Below are 26,544 nucleotides of genomic sequence, written 5' to 3'. Positions count from 1 at the left end.
GATGTAATGCACGAGGCACTCAGAGGATTTATAAAATGAATACAGTTATATTTCAAAACATGGCAATAAGGACCTCATTCAGACCCGCTCACAAGCGCTGTGTGCGTGCAAGCGGGTCGATGGTGGGGCACTGCACACGCGTGCGCAAGCCCCGTAGCGAGTGAGAAATTCACTTGCTCCGGGGCTCGCTACAAATGGGTCAGCTGTCTATGTTGATCGAAAGCTCGCCCCGTTTGTAGGCTTTGGACAAAAGGAGGCATTCCTGAAGGAATGCCTGCCATTTGTGGGCGGCCCTACTGACATCACTCGTCATGTCAGTAGTGAGCATCCTGCTCTATTTGAGAAGGAAGCTAACTGGGGCTTGCGGAAGACGAGACCCTACCACAAGGGTCTCGTCGCAAGCCCGATGGTCGCCCACAGCTTAGCAAGCGGCCAGCAGGCCAGTTTAAAAAAAAAAAAGCGGCCACCCTCATTCAGAGCGAGCGCCTCTGAATGAGGACCTATGTGTCATCCTAAAACATCAACTTTTTATATAGATGTAGGAATAGGGTATTGATTAGCACTACAGCGCTACACCTAGAAAGTTTGTGCATTGTAATTTATTTTTCTAATTTAAACAATTTTCAGAGTCCTAGAAAACCTTCAGACAGACACGCGGCTGCTAATTTTCTCCTTATGGACTATTGTTCCGGACTTGAAAAATAAGTTACTGCAAAAGGTGAGAAAAAGCACCATCTAGCGTACTATTATAAGACAAATAAATGTTGTGCTCATGTAGGGGGAGATGTACTAAACCTTGGAGAGAGATAAAGTGGAGAGAGATAAAGTACCAACCTATCAGCTTCTGTTATTTTTCAAACAGCCTGTAAACCGACAGGAGCTGATTGGTTGGTACTTTCTCTCTCCACTTTATCTCTCTCCAATGCTTAGTACATCTACCCAATATACTGTTAAAACAGATACAACTGGTAATCAGTTAGCACACAAAAACACAAGGTACTGCAAGCCCCAAGGAATGAAGAAGTTTTCACCGTACATCTACAGTAGGTTCATAAAGATTCCTTGACGATGTCGCTCTTCTTGTTAAAATGATACATTGACCAGTGCCCAACGTCACACCAACAGAGCATACCGTAATGTCGGAGATAGAATTTTCTACCACCATCAACTTGGGAGTGGCTGGGACACCTTTGTTATACCTGTTTAATGTGCTTGGAGTCACTTACCATCTGTAAAGGATCCTTTTGAAGGATACGTAGCATATTATAGCCTCTAAGGAGGTTATTATTATTGACATGGTTGACCATCATTGAACCATTATTGAAATGGTTAAACACTACAAGCTGTCTGAGCTTTGAGTCACCAAACTTAAAGGTCAGGGCGTTTAGACTGCAGTAGCAAGACTTATTTACTTGGAAGGGTAAAGCGGCCATGCTCGCGATACTTTTCCGCCTACAAAACACGTGAAGAAGGCGGAAAGTCCAGGGCACGAAAAAGTACCGCGGCCCAGCTCAAATTGAATACGGCTCTAAGCTGGTTTGTATAATTCTTTATTTTTGTTGGATTGTGCATTTCTCTGTTGTTTCTCCCAACAGATAGAGGTGCAGCATGGCAGGAAGCAGTGCTCCTGGGCAGCCTATTATTGGCACAGGAGTGCCTGGGGTAGCATCTTTCCTTTGAGAGTGGCAAGTTGGTCACCACCTAAAGGGGGACCTAGTCTTCATTCCAAGGAAGGGGCCAAGACTGTGCCAATTAAGGGGGGATGGTACTGCCTCAGGTCGGTCTGCGTAGGGAGGGGATCTGCCCCTATTATTTAGTATTAGGGGTAAATTTACTAAAGAGAGTTTTTAGAAGTGAGTATTAAAAGTGATGTTGCCCATATCAACCAATCAGATTCTAGGTATTATCTTCTAGAAGGTGCTAGTTAAATGTTAAGTAGAATCTGATTGGTTGCTATGGGCAACATCACTTTTAAAACTCACTTCTAAAAACTGTTGCTTTAGTAAATTTACCCCTTAGTATCCATCGGGCTGTGGCCTCGGAGCACTGCTTTCTTCCTGACACCTATTCTAAAATTTCAATTTGATCAAGAAATTATGGCTGTGACCTCTTTTAATTCCATATATGTGTCGGAGTGTTTATTTCTAGGTTTAGATTTAAGTTAAGTTAAAAGGGAATAATAAAACAAATGGGTGACATATGAGCCCAAATACCTTAAAAGCTCTATAGGATCTCAGGGCCTGATTCAGAGCCGGACGCTCTTTGAGAGCACTCGGCTCTGAATCAGGGTGTCCCTTTTTTTTTTTTTAAAGACTGTCTCCTGGCCGCTCACATAGCTGTGGGTGACCACCCACAGCTTATGCGAGCGGCCAGGCGATGGTCGCGATGGTCAAGACCATCGGGCTTGCAACGAGACCCTTTTGGTAGGGTCTCGTGGCCGCATGCCCCAGTGGACTTCCTGCTGTAATAGAGTGATGTCAGTAGGGCCGCCCACATAAATGGCAGGCGTTCCTGCAGGAACGCCTCAGTTTGCCCAGCCACCCCCCCTTCCCGCCTCCAAAACAGGGCAAACTGTCAATCACCATCGACAGCTGCCCCCCTTTGGTGCGAGACCCGTAGCGACGGAGCACCCGTCGCTGGCAGGGTCTCGCGCATGCGCACGCTGGAGCCAGCACTGGAGTGTGCATACGCAGTGGGGGACCATCGGCCCGCCTGCGAGCACTGTGCGCTCGTAAGCGGGTCTGAATCAGGCCCTCAGTTACCAACCTGAGTGAGAGAATTGCCACTCCTCTCCCAACAAACAGAATAAAATAAATAAGGTGGCGCTTAGAGAAATAATAGGGTCAATTAGAATTAAATGATTGGTTTTACTAGAGCTAAAAAATACACGTTTACAAATACAATAGCAATTATCCAGAATGAAATATAAATAACTGAATTAACGAGTGGATGGTTGCTCTACATAATATGATCTCAAAAATGGTAGAGATGACAGTGACTGTATACTTGCCGAAAATGGTGGATAATATAAGTCTGTGCATAGTAAAGCCTGAGCAGGAATACTGTAGTTAAAACAAGGCTAAAGGGAATAAGAAGCTAACTTCAGCCTCGTGCAGATAAAACAGGTTCTGCGATGGATTGGGCTCCCACTGATGAAAGGTGGGGAAACTGGAGATAATTCACAGTACAGACAAATAAGTGTCTATATGAAACTCCAGGTTACAGTTCCTGATAGGGCACAATTGCTGATAAACATCACAATGTTGACAGTGCCACTAATGGATATGATAACAATGTGGTATCCTAAATAGCAATCTCCTGTGATTCTATCACTTCAGAGGCCAGAGTTCCCAATAATGCAGTGGTGAAGCGCAGCCGCGTCTGCTGGATCAATTTAGATCCAGTTAGCATGGCAACAGAAGTGACAGCCCAGACGACGCGCGGAGTCAGATAAGTACTGGGACGGGGAGGGGAGGGGCCCGACTACAGGAGGCATTACTTAAAAGGGTACATCTACATCAGGCACAACTACAGGGAGTACTACTTAAAAGGGTACAACTACAGGGGGCACTACTTGAAGGGGCACAACTACAGGAGGCACTACTTAAAAGGGTACAACTACAGGGGGCACAACTACAGGGGGCACAACTACAGGAGGCACTACTTAAAAGGGTACAACTACAGGGGACACAACTCAGGGGGCACTACTTGAAGGGGCACAACTACAGGGGGCACTACTTGAAGGGGCACAACTATAGGGGCACTACTTGAAGGGGCACAACTAATGGGGGCACTGCGTATGGGCACAGCTACAGGGGGCACTGCATATGGGCACTACTTTATGGACCATTGCATAAGGGGCACAACTACAGGGGGCACTACTTTACTACTACATCGGGCATTGCATAAAGTGCACTACTACAGGGGGCATTGCATAAGGGGCACTAGTATATGGGGCACTGCTACAGGGGGCCCTGCATAAGGGGCACTGCTACAGGGGGCACTGCATAAGGGGGCATTGCATAATGGGCACTACTACAGGGGGCATTGCACAAGGGGCACTATTACGAGGGAATTGCATAAGGGGCACTAGTACAGGAGGCATTGCATAAGGGGCACAACTACAGGGCCACTGTATAATGGCACTAACTTGATATACGCAGTTTACAGGTTATAAACTATCTTCCCAATAATCTGGTTCTGCTCTGACATAAAAACTGTGCAACGTGTCTTGAGCTGAGGTGACAGACTGGCAGGAGCGGAGAGAAGGGTTGGTGAAGTAGATCTGTCAGGGTGGGATTTAATGGGTATTACTGTGTGGCATAATGTGCAATGGGCATTACTGTGTACACAATTTGCTATTAGGGGTATTACTTAGTGTGGCATGCTGTGCGGAATTATTGTTATAAGGGGCATAATGTGTAAGGGGCATTCCTGTGTGGCGTAATGTATTATATGTGGCATAATGTGAAATAGGGGCATTACAGCGTGGCATAATTTGTTATAAGTGCATTACTGTATGTCATTATATGTTATACGTGGCATTATTGTGTGGCATGTGTAAAGGGCATTGCTGTGTGGCATAATGTGATGTAAGCGGCATTCCGGTGTGGCATAATGTGTTATTGGGGCATTCCGGTATGGCATAATGTGTTATATAGTGGCATTACTTAGTGTGTCATAATGTGTAAGGCAGAGGTTCCCAATCACGGTCCTCAAGGCTCCCCAACAGTTCATGTTCTAGTGATATCCATGGTTGAGCACAGGTGACTTCATTAGTACCTCATTCAATTTGATTTAACCACCTGTGCTTAACCATGGATATCACTAAAACCTGAACTGTTGGGGAGCCTTGAAGACCGCATTTGGGAACCTCTGATACAAGGCACATTACTGTATCTTGAAACCAACACCTTAAACGTCGTCTTTGGGTGTGTTTGTATTTTGGGAGGGGGGGGCACCTGAAACTTTTTTGGCATGGGGGAGCAAAATTTATAGTTATGCCACTGCCAAGGGCGGAGCTTTGGATGGCCCCAGGGGTTGTGCGGGTTGGCGGGTAGGAAGAGTGGAGCAAATAGGCGATGCTGAGGGTGGCCGAATGGTTAAAGTGCTGGGCTTCAGAAAGCTGTCGGTGGCAACAGGAAAACCTTTTTTTTCCTGTCAAAACTACTGCACTGCAGGATATCCTGTGGGCCTATTTTCAATGGGTAGCCTGGAACTACAGCTCCACCCGCCCCATTGTTAATCCGGCAATGCGTGTGGGCCGATGTTACTCAATGTTACCAGTGTATGCGCAGGATTACGTATGTGCGAAAGCTGTAGTGGGCGTCTCCATGCTGGCTTTGGTTGTCTCTATACTAGCTTTGCGATTGCAGTCATTAGCATAAGTTCGCTGCAGACCTGCGTGCGTAATCACAGCTGCGATCGCAATTGCAATCCGAAGTGAATCAGGCCCATAGATTGATAGATAGATAGACACATATGTATAGTTAGCTTGAGAAAGGAGGAGGATTTCTCTAAAACGTCGTTGCTGAGCCCTTTGTGCATAAGAGATTCATAAAATAAGTCTAAGGGGCTGATTTATCAAGCTGGTTTTCACAAAATTATGCAGAAACTACAATTTCTGCATAATTGTATCCCAGCTATGTACTAACAGCCTAGTGCTGGAGATTTTCAAAGAAATCTCCTATAGAGGGCTAAATATTGCTACAGACCACAGTGTCCATTAATGTCAATGGGGACTACAGTCTGATCCCTATGTACTAAAGACTGAAAAATGAAGCTTTTATTTAAGCCATCTAAGGTGTACACCATTTTTGCCTATGGAGGCGCATTTGCAGGAAGGGGATCTTACAATCCCTCCTCTTTTGTCCCTGGTGCATGCGCTGCAGAATGTTGTTTGCGCGGCATTCTGGGACGCTATTCCGGCAGTGATGTTGGTGATCACAGACTGACACATCACTGCAGGGAGGACAGACATACATGAGGAAATCCATTATACACATGTGCAGAAAGAATTTCCTATATAAATACCAGGGAATACAGCAGGATGGCACGTTGCATGGAATTTGACCGTGTCAGCTGAAGCCATGCGATGGCACAAGTAAAGTGTTTAATAAATAGGTCTTGATGACTACTTGTTTTCATTTGGCTTTTCTCTCCTCCAGCCTCCCTCTATATAGATTTTCTATAAGATTATATACATACAGTAATACAGTTTATATGTTTTTTCACAAATTTCTGCTCGTCCGTGAGATCTGGCAACCCAAAACAATTGCATTCTCCCCAAAACATGTTATTACACTCTTCTCTCTCTCCCTAATGTTATTACACTATTCTCTCTCTCCCTAATGTTATTACACTCTTCTCTCTCTTCCTTATGTCTCCCACACACCATAGGATCACCCACACCCCCACTAAGTAGAAGCATACAGATAAAAGACCATTCACTATACCTCCACATAACCACAAGACACATGTTACTATAATAAAAGGTGAAATGTTTGGACTTTGGTGGCTGGGGGTGGACCTTCAGGTGTGGTATCATAGTTTAGGTGGGCTACAGGTAGTGGGAGTGGCTTTTGTGGGTGGGGGCATGGTTTCAAACAGGTGCGCATGAGTGGATCTTTGACTGAATGGGGGCGGGGCTTAAAGGACAGACGGCTGCAGAGCTTCAGTTACCCTGTGGGGTGGTGAAGCTTTGAATTGGGGTGAAATGAGTGTGCTGGGCTTTGGACTGCGTGGTGACAGGAACAATTTTTTTTCCTGTCAACACTGTCTGTAGTGATCCTATGGGCCTATTTTCTTGGAGGAGCCTGGAGCTGCTTCTCCACTCACCCCATTGTTAATCGGGCTCTGCGTTTAAGAAGGCCATATGATATGATGCAGAGAGTTGTGGTGCTGTGTTATACTGCAGAATGTTTCAGTATAACTTTATATTGGACCTACAGTACATTGGTGTCTAACAGTTAGGTGCAGGTGCACAGGTATTGTGGGTTTTCCATTGCAAATCCCATTCTTACAATCTTCGGGAACAGTGGCAGATTTGCAGTAGGCCATTAGGCACATAGTGGTGCTTGGGGCAGCACAGCAGGCCGTGTCCTCCCACTTCTGCATTAGAGCAGTTGGGTGTATTTTTTTTGTAGACCTTATTATCTCACAGTCAACCTGGAGGCATCTGATTTGGATGAGACAGATATTTCATGGAGCGGTGAAGCCAGCAGTGTTGTGATCATTATGTTTTTAAATTGAAAAGAAGGACAGCACAAATTTAGATTTTGGAGGACGGCACCAGACACCCTCGCACCAGCCCTGTGTGTACTTACACTAAATTGCTGCATAAAGCTTGCCTCCCTCACCTGTGCAGAAAATGTGTCAGTGCCCTCTGCCAGTTCTCCTACCTGTAGTTAGATTACTAGTCAGAGGAACCCTCAGGATGTGCACAAGTGTCACAAATCTACATGCGTATGGCGTTAATAAATGCCACTATGCATTCGGTAAGTGTGCGGGATGTATCGCAATCCTGCCCTAAATGCCATAGAAACACAATTACAGCCAGTACAGGGAGCAGGTGGCTGGTCTCACGGCCACTGACATCATAGGGTTCCATGAGTGACAGTTGGTGGTGAGTGACTGGAGCTGAGCAGCCAGAAGATGGAGCCCAATCACAGAGAGCGAGGAGACCAAAAAGAGGAGGAGGAGAAGGAGGTGATGAGAGGAGAGAAGAGGAGGAGAGATCCTGTGGCATCCAGCCAGCTCCTGTATCCCATTGCAGAAGATGTCACAGAGTTGAATATTGTTACCATCAATGAGCTTGGCGAGTATGAAGAAGTTACACCTGGTGGAGGAGAGGACAGGAGCAATGTCACCCCAGAGGGTCACCAGTGCAAAAGGGAGAAGACGAGTTCCCATCAGGCCCTGTCTGGCAAGAAGAAGAAGAGGAAGCGTCAGAGGAATGGAGAGACAGGACAGCGGAAGAAGAAGAAGGAGAAACATCATGAGGAGGATGCGCATGGGAAGAGGAAGAGATTACACCAGGATGAGGTCCGAGAGAAGAAGAAGGTCAGGAAGTATGGCGATTTCCCCCATGCATTGGACACACCAGGTAATGAAGGATACGTGGTTTTAACAGAAAAAGGTTCCTCCATAATTTAGAACCTGCTCTCCTACTGCTACTAGTTATAGATCACACTGTAGCTGGTTATCTATCTCATTTTACTTAATATTTCCCTGGGTCACATTGTACTCACATAGAGGGAGGTATCATTGCCACCATAACTTGGATGAGGGATTGAAGCACATTGATTTAATATGATTCAATTTCCCAATCAAATTGGACCTTAGAGGCCTGTAAGCTCTAACAGAGGGCCTGATTCAGAGCCGGACGCTCTGACCAGAGCGCTCGCTCTGAATCAGGGCCCTCCTACCTGAAAATGGAGCGGCCTCTTGGACGCTCGCATAGCTGTGGGTGACCACCCACAGCTTTTTCGAGCGTCCATGATGATGGTCGCGATGGTCAAGACCATTGCGACCATCCCGCTTGCGACGAGACCCTGCGGTAGGGTCTCGCTGCCGCAAGCCCAGGAGTGATTTTGGCTCTATCAGAGCCAAAATCACTCCCACTGACATCACTAGTGATGTCAGTGGGGCCGGACCTAGACGGTAGGCGTTCCCATGGGAACGCCTCCGTCTGGCAACCACGCCCCCGGCACGCCCACTAAAGGGGGCGTGCTGTCAGTCACCATCGACAGCACGCCCCCTTTAGTGCGAGACCCATAACGACGGCTTGGCCGTCGTTATTCGGGTCTCGCGCATGCGCACGATGGAGCTCCCTCTGTCGTGCGCATGCGCATTTGGGTACCATCGACCCGCTTGCGAGCGTCCTGCGCTCGCGAGTGGGTCTGAATGAGACCCAGAGACATTTAACTCATTCTCTAATTCTTCATTTTTGGAACCTCATATTTTTTACTTAAAATTAATATAACCCATTTTAATGTTAATTTGTAAGTATGATGTCCCTTTATAACAGGCAGATTCTCATGTACCTTATCACTGATAGCTCCTCGTCATCATTGTGCCACAGAGCTTACGTCCTAAAATGGTTATTTATACTATAGCGTTATACACAGTAACTTATATCACTCAGGTAGTTGAAACCGATATTTTTTACTGTGCATGATAAAACCCAGCAATACCAGTAATAATATATTGGGTAACAGATGCTAACAGCAGAATATTAGTGAATAACATAGAGTAAGGGAGTGTGGGCTGTATTATATGTATATTAGCATCCTGATAATGTTTATTAATTGGGAGCACGTTACACATCACAATGACAATTGATATGTTTCTGTAAGTTACTGTGAAATGGGGAGTTTTGTTTTTAGCTGTAATATTATAGCACCACTAAACCTAAAATACAAAGAACTACTAATACCTTTAACAAATGTATATATGAATATATATGTGTGTATAAATGATATATGTAGAGCTTTTATAAAAGAAACAACTTATATTTATAGAGTGATGTATCAAACATAGGAGAGATTTAAATTGGATGGGGATAAAATACCAACCAACCAGCTCCTGTCACTTTATAAGCTGTGTTTGAAAATGACAGTTACAAGCTGATTGGTTGGTACGTTATCTCCATCCACTTTATCTCTCTCCAAGGCTTAGTACATAGACCCCTTTATCTCTTCACTTTATCTCTCTCCAAGGTTTGATACATCTCCCGCTAAAGCGAAGTACACACTGATAGATACATTGCCGGTTCCATTGAATGAGCATTGCCAGGGTGTGTACAGCGGATATGTCTGTGAACTACGTAGTTCACAGACATATCTGATCAGCTTTGCAGCACAGCAGATGGCCGATATATCTAAAAGATATATGGGCCATCTGCTTGTGTATGGATGATCCGCTGATCACCTGTACGCATGCTGTGGGGATTGACAGCTCAAGTGGGTGGGCAATTTAAATGTCTAGCCATTTGAGCTGTCAAGCCCGGCACATCAGGCAGATGAATTGGTAAGTGTGTATACACTTACCAATTGTCAGATAGGTCGGTGGACTCGTCGACCTAGTGTGTACCCAGCTTTAGTCTTAAATATTCTTTATAATGGGCCTAAAATACAAGATCCCATAGGGCCCCTATGCCACAGCTGGTTACTGATTTGTATAATGTTAACTATCTGACTCTGCATTTATATAAAGAAAAAAATAATAACCTATTGTTATGTTACCCCATTAGGAGGAAGCGGAGTCTCCTCAGCCTGCCCTGGCAACAGAACCCCATTATCCATCAGGAGGTTCATTTTCCACAAAGAGCTTGGCCAGGGCAGCTTTGGGAAGGTAAGATTTGTGTCTTCTGTCTGGTTTGTCCTTATGTAACCATTATGCCTAACTATATATACACACAGCTATATTTACATATAACAAACCTGCCACCTTGACATTAGGTACATAATAGTCATTTATAAAAGTTTGTGTCCAAATCCCATTTGTGTCTATGTGAGCAGCTTATTTTTATTAATGTAAACAGTGAAAATGGTGTTTGCGAGGAGTGAAATAGTTGTATTTTCTGCAGAAAGGACTTGGGCAGATTGGGGCCCCGTACTGACATCCCTGATGACATACCTATAGGATAAAGGTTCAACTCATACTTGCCTACTTTTGAAAAAGCATTTCAGGGAGATTGTGAAGCGGCACCTATGAGCGCATGTTAAAGTGGGCATGTACTGCTAAATCTAAGAGGCGTGTCTTATATATATAAATAACAGCTTCAGAATGGGGGTAAGGAGCAAACAGGGAGCTTGCTGGACTCTTCAGGGACTCAGGGAGATTGCCACTATTTCAGGGAGTCTCCCTGACAATCAGGGAGAGTTAGCAAGTATGGTTGAACCAAACAGTACTTTAGGAGAATGCAATTTAGTTGATGAAGGGGTAGTAGGTAGGCAGCTGAAGTGACACTGTTACATTCTCCACATGCCTATTGTCAGTTCTGTATAAGTAGCTGCACTAAAGAGACAGTTCTAGGACAAGGAAGCGTCAGCACCTGGCAAGTCACTGACCAGAACAATGGGCACATTAACATTATGTAATCTAGTACTATGCACTAAAGTAATGCATTCATTGGTGTATACAGTCAGGTGCATAAATATTGGGACATTGACAGAATTTTCATATTTTGGCCTCTATTCACCACCACAATGGCTTTGAAATGAAACAAACAAGATGTGCTTTAACTGTAGACTTTCAGATTTAATTTGAGGGTAATTACATCCAAATCAGGTGAATGGTGTAGGAATTACAACGGTTTCTATATGTGCCTCCCACTTTTTAAGGGGCCAGAAGTAATGGGACTATCAACTCAAAAGCTATTTCATGGACAGGTGTGGGCTATTCCCTCATTATTTCATTATCAATTAAGCAGGTAAAAGGTCTGGAGTCGATTCTAGATGTGACATTTGCATTTGGAATCAGTTGCTGTCGACTCTCAATATGAGATCCAAAGAGCTGTCACTATCAGTGAAGCAAGCCATCATTAGGCTGAAAAATCAAAACAAACCCATCAGAGAGATAGCAAAAATATTAGTTGTTGCCAAATCAACTGTTTGGAACATTCTTAAAAAGAAAGAATGCACCGGAGAGCTCAGCAACACCGGAAGACCACGGAAAACAACTGTGGTGGATGACAGAAGAATTATTTCCCTGGTGAAGAAAAACCCCTTCACAACAGTTGGCCAAATCAAGAACACTCTCCAGGAGGTAGGTGTATATATGTCAAAGTCAACAATCAAGAGAAGACTTCACAAGAGTGAATATAGAGGGTTCACCACAAGATGTAAACCATTGGTGAGCCACAAAAACAGGAAGACCAGATTAGTTTGCCAAACAACATCTAAAAAAGCCATTACAGTTCTGGAACAAAAGATCAACTTGTACCAGAGTGATGGGTAGAGAAGAGTATGGAGAAGGAAAGGAACTGCTCATGATCCAAAACATACCACCTCATCAGTGAAGCATGGTGGTAGTAGTGTCATGGAGAGGGCATGTATGGCTGCCAATGGAACTGGTTCCCTTGTATTTATTGATGATGTGACTGCTGACAAAAGCAGCAGAATGAATTCTGAAGTGTTTCGGGCAATATTATATGCTCATATTCAGTCAAATGCTTCAGAACTCATTGGACGGCGCTTCACAGTGCAGATGGACAATGACCCGTAGCATACTGCAAAAGCAACCAAAGAATTTTTTAAGGCTAAAAAGTGGAATGTTACGCAATGGCCAATTCAATCCCCTGACCTGAATCCGATTAAGCATGCATTTCACTTAATGAAGACAAAACTGAAGGGAAAATGCCCCAAGAACAAGCAGGAACTGAAGACATTTGCAGGAGATGCCAGGCCTGGCAGAGCATCACCAGGGATGAAACCCAGCGTCTGGTATGTCTATGTGTTCCAGACTTCAGGCTGTAATTGCCTGCAAAGAATTTGCAACAAAGTATTAAATAGTGAAAGTTAGATTTAGGATTGTTTAGTTTGTCCCATTACTTTTGGCCCCTTACAAAGTGGGAGGCACATATAGAAACCGTTGTAATTCCTACAACGTTCACCTGATTTGGATGTAATTACCCTCAAATTAAATCTGAAAGTCTGCAGTTAAAGCACATCTTGTTTGTTTCATTTCAAAGCCATTGTGGTGGTGAATAGAGGCCAAAATATGAAAATTCTGTCAATGTCCCAATATTTATGCACCTAACTGTATATAATGGGTGCAGGGTGTGCAGTGCACACATGCCCTTGGGTACAGGGGGACCCATGCCACAAACCCTTTACCCATATAATTATACTTACCTCTGTGGAGTCCCACATCGGTTGGCTCCGCACATAGAAATCGGAGAGAAAATTACGCGGCGGCACAAAGCCAGAGTTTAATACACTGCCAGAAAGGAGGGGGCCGCATAGAGGCTGCACATGGGCCCCTCCTGTCTTATACTGTGGCCCCTCCTGTCTGCCGCTGAATAGATTTACTTATTACTGTAAAACAGTGGTTCTCAAACTCGGTCCTCCGGACCCCACACAGTTCATGTTTTCCAGGTCACCCAGCAGGTGCACATGTGTACTCATTACTCGCTGACACATTTTAAAAGATCCACAGGTGAAGCTAATTATTTCACTTGCGCTTCTGTGAGGAGACGTGGAAAACATGCATTGTTTGGGGTCCTGAGTACCAAGTTTGAGAACCTGTGCTGTAGAATAAAAGTAAATACTATATGTGCATGCTATTGTAAAATAATTCTGTGCACATTAATTCAAAATACCCATCATATACAGCTCCCAGTCATGCAGTCCCAGCCCCAAACATATGGTGTTGCCTGGTTAGCATGTGTACCAAATGCTGCCCTATAGCATACAGAGATCAACATTGGTGGAGATTGGATCAGGACAGAGGACATCACATCACGGATTTGGTGTGTCTACGTCATGGATGGGTGCATGAAAAGCACTAGGCTGCACCTTATCCCCATCCGTTCTCCCTACTATCTATCATTCACTTCCCCGAGCACCAGTGGCAGGTGTGTGCAGCACCCATTCACCACTACTATACAGAAAAGCAGTGACTAGACCTCCCCAACTGTACAGCAACCGGGACAATGCAATGCAATCTAGACTAACATATTTTACTTTATTCATTACATATATTACATTCCCTTATCTCCTGACACAGTATATTATCATTACTCAATGTATGACCCATACCTCATATGAGAGTATTTGTTTTATATATATATATACTGTGTGTGTATGTGTGTGTGTATGTGTGTATATATATATATATATATATATATATATACTGTGCGTGTATGTATGTGTATGTATATATATATATATATATATATATATGTTTGTGTGTAAAATCTTTCCTCCTGACTCTCTAATGCCTCTCTGTCCTGCACAGGTGATACTGGCATCTGACACCGTGACCAGGAGACAGCTTGCAGTGAAGGTCATCAGGAAGAGGGAGGTGCTGCAAGAGGACGTGGTGAGAGAGGTGCTGGTGGAGCGAGAGGCCCTGCACGACGTCTCAGGATCGGCCTTTGTCATCCGAGGGCTTTTTGCCTTCCAGACTGAGGTACTTTCATGAATATTTCTATTTATCCTCTTGATCTGGAAATGTTAATGCTGTTCCTGCGAATCCTGTCATCTATAATAATAATATGGTGACGTTTATGTGCAAAACAATGTTATGTAGTACTTTTACAATGGTATCAAGCCACTACTCTATTACGCACTGCATAAGCAATACACCACATTTGATGGCCCTATTAAAATATCCAAACCTGTTTTTAAGTTATATTTGATGCACACAATGCACAACCCACAGAAAATTCATATAATCTGTCTCTATCAATCTCATCAAGTGATTTTCTCAGTAATTGTCACATCCAGTCATTATTACTGTGACAGTGAGCTATGGGCCTGATTCAGAGCCGCTCGTAAGCGGCCGCTCGTTCGTTCTGACCGATGTTCGCTCGTCTGCGCATGCGTACGGATTGTAATACGCATGCGCGAACCAGTCAGTGCGGCCGAAAATCGTTTGTTCGCTATATAGCGAATGCCTGCTAATATAAGTGACAGGAGGAGGCGTATGTGGGTGATAACAGGGGAAGGTGCTTGAAAACGGGGAGTGGAGATCAGAACGCAGGCGTGCTTAAAGGTCAAAATGGGCATTTTAAGTGTGTGCATAATTAAAACAGCAGCGTCATTGACCACGTCACCTGGTTGTTTTATAGTCAGAACTGCTCGCAATATAGTGGTAGGAAAAACCAACCACAAGAATAGCGAGCAGTTCATACGCTGGTCGACGTACTCGATTAATCTAATAAATAGCGGACATGACGTATGGTGCGAGTGGCCAGGGGGCGTATTTTTCAAAATTACAACCGCAAGTTTTGCTCACTCGTTCAGACTTAGAGGCGTGAACAGACCGCAATGAGCGAACGGTTCATTTGAATAGCCACCCCTTGTTTTGGAACGAACGACCGCAAATAGCAAGCGGCTCTGAATCAGGGCCTATGTGCTGTCTGTAGATGCTGATAAGTGGGAACAATAATATATTGTATTATATTGGACTTGTGTCTGTTACTGACAGGAGCTTCTCTTCCTGGGGATGGAGTTTGCCTATGGAGGAGACCTGTTTGACCTTCTGGAGAGAAGAGGGTCCTTGGACCTACACACGGCAACGTAAGAGCTATGAATGGGGTGAAAGAAGACTGAATAGATGAGGGTCTGACTCACATAATGATATATAGAAGGTCCAGGGTTACAGGGCTTGGTGGATGCAATTTCTGATGTGTCCTTGGCAGCTGGGTCAGTTATCACCCACCCTGGAACATTGGGCTGACTCAGAAGTGTTGGGAGTTGCATTTGTTATTGTGATTTGTGGTCTGGGTACGTGGCTGTGATAATATGCAAATTCTATTTTCTGCCTTCCCCTTGTGCACCAGCGCGTGACAGAGAGTAAATGTGCTGAGACGCCCACTTATAGTGTTTGTGGCCAGTGTAACTGCATCAGTAGTTCTGAGCCCTCTACCATCAGCTCACCATCGCATTCACCATTGGCACTTGCAGGAGTCTATGGCCTGCTCAGTGTTTTCTTCTCATATTTCCTACACATGGCCCCTGTGGCTGTGGATGTACATTTGGGAACACAGCTGTGGTCACTGACATGCCCGTGTCACTCCCATATCAAACCATAAGATGCTTTTATTATTTTTATACACACTTCAGGCCGTCTCCCATTCACTGCCCAGGAACGCCCATGGTTATGCACCACCGGCTCTACTGCCAGCATCTCCATACACAACAGCGGTCTCTGTGAACGCATGTGCCATACGGGTTTTCAGGACATTCTGCACAAGTGCAGTAGCAAATAATCGCTCATCTGCGCAAACATCAGCATCATGTCCACCTTTGAAGTAGGATATCCGCCAATGTGGTAACATAATATACATAAAATGTACACATCACATTCTTCTCATAGTCATGCATGAGAGGCCCAACTGGCAGTGGTGTGTGCCCTGATATCCTCATGCCAGCATTACCACTCTGCACTGACTGTTACATAAGCTTATTCTTCCTTCTGATGGTCAGACACAACCAGGTGAGATCCGAATATGGGCTATCACACAAGACAAACACGCCTCCTGAGCAGTTGGTGTCAGCTGTTACCAGCAGTGGTGGATATTACCTAGGGCTGCATTCCCCCCCCCCCCAGTAAAGATCTGCCACCACCAGTGAGCCCCTGATAATTGCAGTGGCCTATTGGAAGCGCTATCAGCTATCATATGCTGGAAGGAAGTCTGGACAGCGAATTGGCAGATAGTGCTTCCAATGGGAAGCCACTTCCCTGTCTTTCTGCCAGCTGTGACGCTTCCAGGGGCTGCAGCTGATACAGTCCCTAGAAGCCGGGGGCTTGTGCACCTCCCTCATTTTTTCTTTCCCTACATCACGGTGCTGCTCAGGTGGGCAGAGGAGTGGCAGTCCCCCTCAAGATAACAGGTACAGGAGCCACCGCTGGTTACCAGTGCTTTAGGTGTTTATGTAGTGAGTCTAGTTACATAAGAATAGATACAGGTGTAATTCTGTAAGTAAACGCTTTCTGAGGTTGTTACATATGTTCCCTTTCTTTCTCTACCAGTTTCTATGCAGCTGAAATGGTTTGCGGATTGGAACATCTGCACTTTAAGGGCTTTATCCATCGGTAAGTACATTTCTTTTCTCACTGTAGTATTGTTCTCAGTTCTGCCATTTTTATTATATTTCTTTGTACAATTGTGTCACATTTACAATGGTGAGTACAGTAGACTGGCCATACACGGATAGGGCGTGGTGCTTTTGGATCTAAATCTCCCGTATGTTGCTCCCTAAGGAGCCTATTATACAACTCACGATTTGTGGCGGTGGATACTTTATTACTGAGCAATTCAGTATAGCTCCTGTGCACGGAGAGCTGCTCTGAAAAGCAGTTTTTCTTGCGATCCCTAACACTGCTACAGAAGTAGCAATTACTTACTGGAGCTGTCGCGGCTGACTGCACATGCGTGACCGGAGTTCCTGCTTGCACATAAATAATGGTCTCGCAGTGTCTCGGCAGCAGAGAGATCTATACGGATTCCTCTTCGCAACCCCTGACCTTCTTCCTATAGGAAGGAGCAGGGCTCCAGTAATCAGCGTTATCTGAAAATGGCGTTGGTTCTCACTTATAACCTTATAGGGTCAGATCCAAACCGGGCACATAGGGCATGACGGACTTAACAAAATATTTTACTTAGAGAATCAATACTATATGTTGGTAGAAATATTTATAGAACAGAAATAAAATGTAGAATCTTCCTTTTCAGAGACATCAAACCAGAGAACATCCTCATCGATGGCGCAGGCCATATTAAAATTGCAGATCTGGGCCTTGCATTAAACAACATGCATGGAGGTCTGGTCGCCTTTGGCTATGCAGGGACCCCAGGCTATATTGCCCCCGAGGTGAGTTATAGAGGATGTCTTATATGATAATATTAATGCTAAATAGCAAGTACACTTCTACAGATAGTAATCATGTCTTACTCTGGGTGACCTAACCACAGTTATAGTGTATCAATGCAACATATCTCAGCTATTTACCTTGATAATATATACAGTCAGGTGCATAAATATTGGGACATTGACAGAATTTTCAGATTTTGGCCTCTATTCACCACCACAATGGCTTTGAAATTAAACAAACAAGATGTGCTTTAACTGCAGACTTTCAGATTTAATTTGAGGGTAATTACATCCAAATCAGGTGAACGGTGTAGGAAATACAACGGTTTCTATATGTGCCTCCCACTTTTTAAGGGGCCAAAAGTAATGGGACAAACTAAACAATCCTAAATCTAACTTTCACTTTTTAATACTTTGTTGCAAATCCTTTGCAGGCAATTACAGCCTGAAGTCTGGACGCATAGACATCACCAGATGCTGGGTTTCATCCCTGGTGATGCTCTGCCAGGCCTCTACTGCAAATGTCTTCAGTTCCTGCTTGTTCTTGGGGCATTTTCCCTTCAGTTTTGTCTTCATCAAGTGAAATGCATGCTCAATCAGATTCAAGTCAGGGGATTGACTTGGCCATTGCATAACATTCCACTTTTTAGCCTTAAAAAACTCTTTGGTTGCTGTTGCAGTATGCTTCGGGTCATTGTCCATCTGCACTGTGAAGCGCTGTCCAATGAGTTCCGAAGCATTTGACTGAATCTGAGCATATAATATTGCCCGAAACACTTCAGAATTCATTCTGCTGCTTTTGTCAGCAGTCACATCATCAATAAATACAAGGGAACCAGTTCCATTGGCAGCCATACATGCCCACGCCATGACACTACCACCACCATGCTTCACTGATGAGGTGGTATGTTTTGGATCATGAGCAGTTCCTTTCCTTCTCCATACTCTTCTCTTCCCATCACTCTGGTACAAGTTGATGTTTGTCTCATCTGTCCATAGGATGTTGTTCCAGAACTGTAATGGCTTTTTTAGATGTTGTTTGGCAAACTGTAATCTGGTCTTCCTGTTTTTGTGGCTCACCAATGGTTTACATCTTGTGGTGAACCCTCTATATTCACTCTTGTGAAGTCTTCTCTTACTTTGACACATATACACCTACCCCCTGGAGAGTGTTCTTGATTTGGCCAACTGTTGTGAAGGGGTTTTTCTTCACCAGGGAAATAATTCTTCTGTCATCCACCACAGTTATTGTCTGTAGTCTTCCGGGTCTTTTGGTGTTGCTGAGCTCTCCGGTGCGTTCTTTCTTTTTAAGAATGTTCCAAACAGTTGATTTGGCCACACCTAATGTTTTTGCTATCTCTCTGAAGGGTTTGTTTTGATTTTTCAGCCTAATGATGGCTTGCTTCACTGATAGTGACGGCTCTTTGGATCTCATATTGAGAGTCGACAGCAGCTGATTCCAAATGCAAATGTCACACCTAGAATCAACTCCATACCTTTTACCTGCTTAATTGATAATGAAATAACGAAGGAATAGCCCACACCTGTCCATTAAATAGCTTTTGAGTTGATAGTCCCATTACTTTTGGCCCCTTAAAAAGTGGGAGGCACATATAGAAACCATTGTAATTCCTACACCGTTCACCTGATTTGGATGTAATTACCCTCAAATTAAATCTGAAAGTCTGCAGTTAAAGCACATCTTGTTTGTTTCATTTCAAAGCCATTGTGGTGGTGAATAGAGACCAAAATATGAAAATTCTGTCAATGTTCCAATATTTATGCACCTGACTGTATATATTATATAATAATGTAACACAAAATTGGGGTGCAATCTACTTTATATTTTTATATAATGATAGAGAGAAAGACAGACAGAGGGAGAGTCAGACTTTTTGGTTTTCAAGTGACCTGAAAAAAGCTGTGTAACATTTGGTATTGTATAATGTAAAAGGGCTGTAGTTAATTCATCACCATGGAGAATATTGCTGATCAGAATGTGAGCAGTGTAATGACATCACAGGTGTAATGTTATGTCACACGTTCTGACTATGGGTATTCTCACTGGATGAATCATACATAACCCGCGTAATATAGAAAAGGTCTAATAATTCTCCAAACTTACAATAATATATGAGAAAAACACAGAAAACAGGTTACAATGAGCCACCTGCCGTATAGCCCTAGAGCCGTGTGTCATATGCCAGGGTGGTATGACCAGGGCACTATCTATGTTCTTTCTATGTTTGTCAGGGTTTCCTACATGTGCTCCCATTTTACCCTACAGTACAAACACATATTGGTAGCTTAATGTTAGTGTATAAGGCTGTGAAGACTGGGTGAGAGTGTAATGAGTATGATAGGGAATTATTTTAGTGGGTAATGACACAGGAGTCTCATAGAGGTGGTTCTTACAGGTGAGATGAGGCAGATGTCAGAAGGATATGTAAGAGGCCATGAGGGGGAGTATTTCATGAAGTGGTTTGAGATGTATAAAGGGTTAAGTTGTAGAGGGGTTGTATGAGGGTGAGTAGTTAGAATTGGGTTCTGCAGGATATAATTAGCCATAGTAGGAATATGCAGAGTGGTGGAGTGTCAGAAGATATAAATCAGGTTTGCAGCATTCGGGATGGTTTGAAGCAAGAATAGATGGGTGATTTTTGTACTCACATTATATACATTGGAGCACCCAGGAACCATGGGGTAATGAGATGAATACAGGAACTTGGACACTTTTAGAAAGTTTTACTGAAGTCTGAGCTCTTCCCCTATATATCTCCTAGTCAGTAGCAAGCCAGTTATTTTTATAACCCAACTCTAGTATAGGAGAGAGTGGGTGAGATGCATCATCACCAAAAATGTGGTAAAATCTCTGAAAATGCCTTTTTGGAGGTTTGACCCCCATTCCCCATATGCACCAAGTTCCAGAAAGTGAAACTTTCCAGAGTTTGTGCCCGATAAGTAACGCCATCTATAGTATGAACTTGGTATGAACTTACACCCCTGTATCTGAGATTGGTAAAATGTAAAGTGAAAGCTAATACTAATACTTTACTTCTGGGTTCTGACTATCAGGAAAATTTCCAGCCCACCAAGGAGGGATCAGATGTTTCTTTTCCTGCCAGACCTCTCCCATAGGGGAAAGTGGGCTATCACCATCTTTAGAAGGCCTTAGCTAATTGATACAAGCTGTAAAAAGATGAGATTGTTATATAGCCCCTTAATGCTGTCCCCATAAAAACTATCAGGATGTCTGCTTAAATTGCTCCTTCTTTACAGCCTTGTTCAAAGGTGTGATAGTTACTTCTGGCCTAAATACAGTATGTGTAAACAGTAATTTCTGTGTGTCTTAAGCACAGAGGGCCTGATTCAGAGGTGGACACAATCTCATTGGTGACTGTGTCTTTGTACCCAGTGGTACTGCACCATTAGACACCACTATTGGTAACACCATTGAAACTTGCATCAGCCCTATGCTAGGTGCAGATCAGCTGCCTGAGTATGGCCTCCAATGTGAGCGATTCAGCGTCTCTGTATGCAGCCACTTTTAGCAACACACTCCTATCACTCCAATAACACACCCATACTACTCCTAGCAGAGATAGATCCCAGGTGCAGGTTGCACCTCCGGCAGTCTGCTGGGTCTAAGTGCCAGGCAGCTATCAGGCTCCAATACAGGCCGGGTCACAGATCACTTTGGTTATCAGATCAGCAACATGAGTAACCACCCCATGAGAGAGTGAGTACTGGGGCACCTCCGAGCCGTTCAGCCCAGCGGGAACTGTCCCGTGTTAACGTTGGGCCAATGCGCCCTTGGATTCTCCCAGGGAAATGTTACTCTTACACCAATGTATGGGATCTTAGTACAGAGTTTACTATTCAGACTTATATTTACATTATAGAGAATAATCTATAGTATGTAGTAAACTAAGTCTTTATTTTGGCAGATGGAAGATTTCCTTGGGTACAACAGTGCGGCAGACTGGTTTTCCTTTGGAATCGTACTGTTCCAAATGCTAACTGGAGAATCCCCGTTCCTGTGCAGGCTGCTTGACCTCCCGAGCTTTTCATTACATCCTGATGCGCAAGACATCATTGAAAAGGTGAGTGTGAGTAAGTGCTGAGTATGCTGCTCAGGTTACAAGATCACTCATTTAATATGAGACACAGGAAATGTAAGGGATAAATATAAATAGAAACCTTTATAAAGAGTAACACCCTAAGTCAGCAAAACACAAATACAGAGGGGACACATATTTGTATAATACACCATAGCAAACATACAGATAATTATAAATTCCAACTAAAACAAATTTACTAAGCACATATTAAATCACAACAATAGAATATGTTAGCGTGACAACATAAAAGGGGGACAGTAATGGCAAGGTGACACGTTACATACCTGTGTATTCAGCATCATGGACCCTTGTATTTATATACCTGCACATAGCAAGCAGAGATAACAGTTGCCCACTGTACCAGTGCTGGTTTTACATGGATGCTGCATTTGTAAACACACAAAACACATTCACTCACCAGACGCACTCTTGTTTCTTCACTGGAGGAACGCTTGTGATCACAATAAGCACAAGACAACAGCCCACCCAGATGGCTGCAATACACTTTCCTTGTCTAGCATGTGCCACCCACAACAACCTGGCTACTCATACATACATCATGGCCCTAAATCTCGCTGACCCAGTGAACAACAACAATCCAGGCTGGGTGTAGTGCTCTCCCTAACACACACTACCCCTATACTCCCAAACAAGGCATTTACACCAAGAATGCAGCTATAGTTACAAAGCAAAATTATAATGCAGTTACACATCCATGCAATAGTACAGTGGTAGAACAAGCAGGCACCTTACCAACAGCATACCTTTATTGTGGGCCTGACAAGGTTACTTAACATGCGGCATGTCCTATTTATGGGGCCCACACACTAAACTTTAATCTAGTACCCACCTATCCATGAACCATTGATAACTTTTACAGGGCCTAGTGCCCTTCCACGCCCCAGACCTAGTGTCTGCCTATCAATATTCCTGAACAATACCTAAATAACTCAGGCCCTCATTCAGAGGTGGTCGGAGGATGCAAGCGGTCGCTCAGAAACTGGGCGGCCGCTTGCATCCTGACCGCCCGCCTCTGTTTCGGTCGTTAGGCTGTGGGTTTACACCCACAGCTCTAACGACCGCTAGGGTGATGGTCGCGATGGTCATAGACCATCGCGACCATCGGGGCTTGCGACGAGACCCTAGGGTAAGGTCTCACTTGTCGTAAGCCCCGGAGAGCTTCTGGCTCTGTCAGAGCCGGAAGCTCTCCACTGACATCACTAGTGTTGTCAGTGGGGCCTCCCCCAAACGGTAGGCGTTCCCATGGGAACGCCTCCGTTTGGGCTGCCACCCCCCGGCCCGCCTTCCAAACGGGGCGAGCTGTCAATCAACATCGACAGCTCGCCCCCTTTGGAAAGAGACCCGCTACGACCGGCGCTGTCGGTCGTAGCGGGTCTCACACATGCGCACGAAGGAGCTGGCTCCCTCGTGCGCATGTGCACAGGACAAACATCGAGGCGGCCGTGCGGTCATAGACCGTGCGGCCGCCTCTGAATGAAGCCCTCATTGCCCTTTGCAACCTCGGGCTGAATGCCCACCTACTGTATTAATGGAGATAAATCAATACTTATAGGGCTTGCTGTCCTCAGGCCTATTGCCTACCTAACAAGGCCAGTACTAATAAGATACAGGGCCTAATGCCCTCGTTTGCTCTGGCTTATTTCCCACCTTCTCAGGAGCCAGATATTTGTTTCCTACATGCCCTCTGCACATCAGGCCTACTGCCCGCCTAACAAGGGCCTTCAATAATGCTACTGGGCCTAATGACCACCTATTACGCTACAGGACTAGTGCCTGATGGGGCCCACAGGCCTTTTGCCCAAACCTAGGATGCTACACAATTCAATGTACCAATCCTCTAGTCTTTGGCTGAGCCACAAATAGCTCCGCTATGGTCGCCCACCCAGTGTTTGCCTAAAGCAGGCTGTTCCCCACTGCCTCAGGGCTTCCAGTGGTCTTCATCTGAGGGGCAGCAGCCACTGCTGCCTTAGGAATTCTGGGCTTCCTCCACACTCCTAGGGCTTCTGATGTCTTCCCCAACCTTCACCTCATGTACAGTGCCAGTTTAAGCTTTTTTGCAATGGCCACTACTGCACCATGGCTTCCAACGGCTTCATCAACCCTTCTTCTGAGTGTCGGCTCAGTTATCCTCACCTGGTGGGCGGCAGCCTATTTATAAATCTTGGTAATGTGTGCCGCCATCCAGGACTTTCTGGTTCTACTTCCTGTCTTCAATCTTTGGGAGCTTCTCTATATTCCCTCTCTGTCACCGGACTGCCCTATGGCACCTCACGCTGGTGATGAAGCCGCTCACCATAATCATATTGGATCAGTGATGCGGCTAGCCGTGATTGGCTTGCTTCAGGTGTCATTTCCTAATTGGCCAGCTGTAATTGGCGGGGTTTGAATCCTCACAGATACAGACCCTCTGCCATTCTCCACATGTATGTTTCAGGCAGTGGGGACTCCAGAATCCAGACGCACTGCCATGCCTAAGGCTGCCATTGGACCCTGACACTTTGGCAACCAGGATATTTCCAGATCCAGGCCTGCAGCTGCACCCGATTTGCCAGCTGGACCCCGTTACACTGACATATAGATGTCTCCTCATACACCTAGCCTCATTACTACATACAGTGCAAGTCACCCGTGGCGAATGATTTGCTCTGAGAAATGTATTGTATAGTTTTTTTCCTTTACATTTCGCATCTTATTCACATTGCAGATACAGCGAATCACCACTTACAGTGTACTAAAGACATTGGGCTGCAACTCTAACCGCACAGGAATTCCTTTTAAACATTTAAAAGTTCCAGATAAAGTACAACAGAACTTAGCGTGACAAACTGCGCATAGAGTCAGGCTCATTTACACACAGATGTACAAATGTTACATATCAAACTGATCAGTGTAATCTAGGAAAGTAGTTTTGCAGTTTCCAGTTGATTTATTTGTGTGACTAAGATGCACATTTTGAGGGAAAAAGATGCTGAGAGGGGCTGTTTGGCATGACTCAGGCCACAGTGTATGACAACACATCTGTATATCGTATAAAACACAGACATCATATATATATGCTTTGTGCAGACACCTATTACCTGTCATACATTTATTTTTGAACTCATCTGATGTGGCTAAATGCTGCTTGTCTCATCTTGCAAGTTAATAATAATTACTGTAACAGTTATCTAGATATATGGATCACAATTTAATTTGCAGCTCAGCTGTTACATAGTAATGGTCTTGTTGCTCTTTCCAGCTCGTGTGTGAAGATCCTGATGAACGTTTGGGTGCGGATGGTGTAATAAGATACCATCCCTTCTTCTGGAGTACAGATTGGGAGAGACTGGAAGCCCTTCAGATACCACCCCCATTCGTACCCAGCAAAGTAAGTGCACAGATATTGGGCCTGATTCACTCTATGGTTTGCGTACAGCTCCAATGGTGGGTAAAATGCACATGTGCAGAACGGGTCCTACAACATACCATGCAGTGCACCCTAAGCTGCTGCCTGATTGACAGGCCGTGGCCATGTGGGGGCAGGGAGGGGGTGGCACCAGGCAGAGTTATTGAAAACAGGGGCATGTGACCCCATGTTCTGGAAGTGTCTGTCTCTTCAGATTTACTGGCGTCCAAAGATGCAGCTGCTGTGTGTCCTGCGTACACCTCTGCATCAGTCCCATTGTGTATAATGTCAGATATTCTTGTATTGTTTGTGTCTGACATATAAAGGTGTTTTCTCTGACTCTTTATATGAATACATGTCTCATATTTCTTCTCTCTGCAGCCATCTGAGAAGTCACTACCGCACCTGACCTTAGACCATCTCCTGTCAAGTGTAACATCTGCCTGTGACCCAATAAGTTCTTTCCACCAGGAACTATTCCGGGGATTTTCTTTTGACACCTGCATGTAGCTGTCCTGCTGCCATATACCACCTGGCACCCCTTCATGGCCCTGCTGCAATTAGGTATGGCATAACATCGCCCATCGGTTCTCTGAGGCCCCCGCAAACCAGAATGTTTACCATCTAACATTCCTCCACAATGAAGGTAAGATCTTCTGTCCTGTCACTGTCCCTTATTATTCTATTGAAAACACCAAATTCATCCTATGTTCTCTATCACCCTTTGGGGACACTGGACCAGGGACATCCCAATAATATCCCTAATGGGTGGGTGCAATTGCAAGTTGCAGTATCCGTAGAGTAGAATGTCATGTTTTAGATGTAGACAGATGTGTTATTCCCATGCTTGCCCCAGCCCGAATAGTGTAGTAATAGTATAGGGATATCATAGTAATAGTGTAAGGATAGTGCAGTTATACTGTAATTTTCAGATAGGTTAGTAATAGTGTAGGGATAACATAGTAATAGTGTAAAAATAGGATAGTGACAGTGTAAGAATAGCCTAGTGATAGCATAGTAATAGTGAAAGAATAATAGTGTAGGGATAGTGTAATAATAGTATAGTGATAGCATAGTAACAGTTTAGGGATAGTGTAATAATACCATAGGGATAGCATAGTGATAGTACAAAGATAGTATAGTAACAGTGTAGGAATAGAGTAGTAATGCACAGTGTAGGAATTGAGTAGTTATACTGTAGTTTAAGGATAGGCTAGTAATAGAGCTATATAATGGAGGCCATTTTTACGCTGCCACCTACCACCCCTCTCCCCCCAACCCCAACCTTAAAAAGAGCCCCAAGTTATTAGATAAATCACTCTAATACTTCCCTGCAGGGGAGTTATAGAAGAAATGCACCTAGATCTGCATATCTAAGGCGTGTGATTGGCCGGCTATTGAGGGGCTAGGTGGAGGCCGGAATTTTAATTAAAATATCTTTCTAGAACTACCCTGCAGGAAAGATTCAAGA

The 26,544-nt window shown here is 44.4% G+C and overlaps 1 pseudogene; it reads left to right on the top strand.

Moving 5' to 3' along the window:
* Positions 1–7,777: 7,777 nt before the first annotated feature.
* On the top strand, positions 7,778–25,583 carry LOC148542919 (protein kinase C delta type-like; annotated as a pseudogene).
* Positions 25,584–26,544: the final 961 nt, after the last annotated feature.

This window comes from Taudactylus pleione, unplaced genomic scaffold, assembly GCF_031769625.1.
Source record: "Taudactylus pleione unplaced genomic scaffold, aTauple2 ptg000007l, whole genome shotgun sequence".
Lineage (NCBI taxonomy): Eukaryota > Metazoa > Chordata > Amphibia > Anura > Myobatrachidae > Taudactylus > Taudactylus pleione.
The sequence above is the reverse complement of the archived record's forward strand: the minus strand, read 5'-3'. Positions and strand labels throughout refer to the sequence as shown.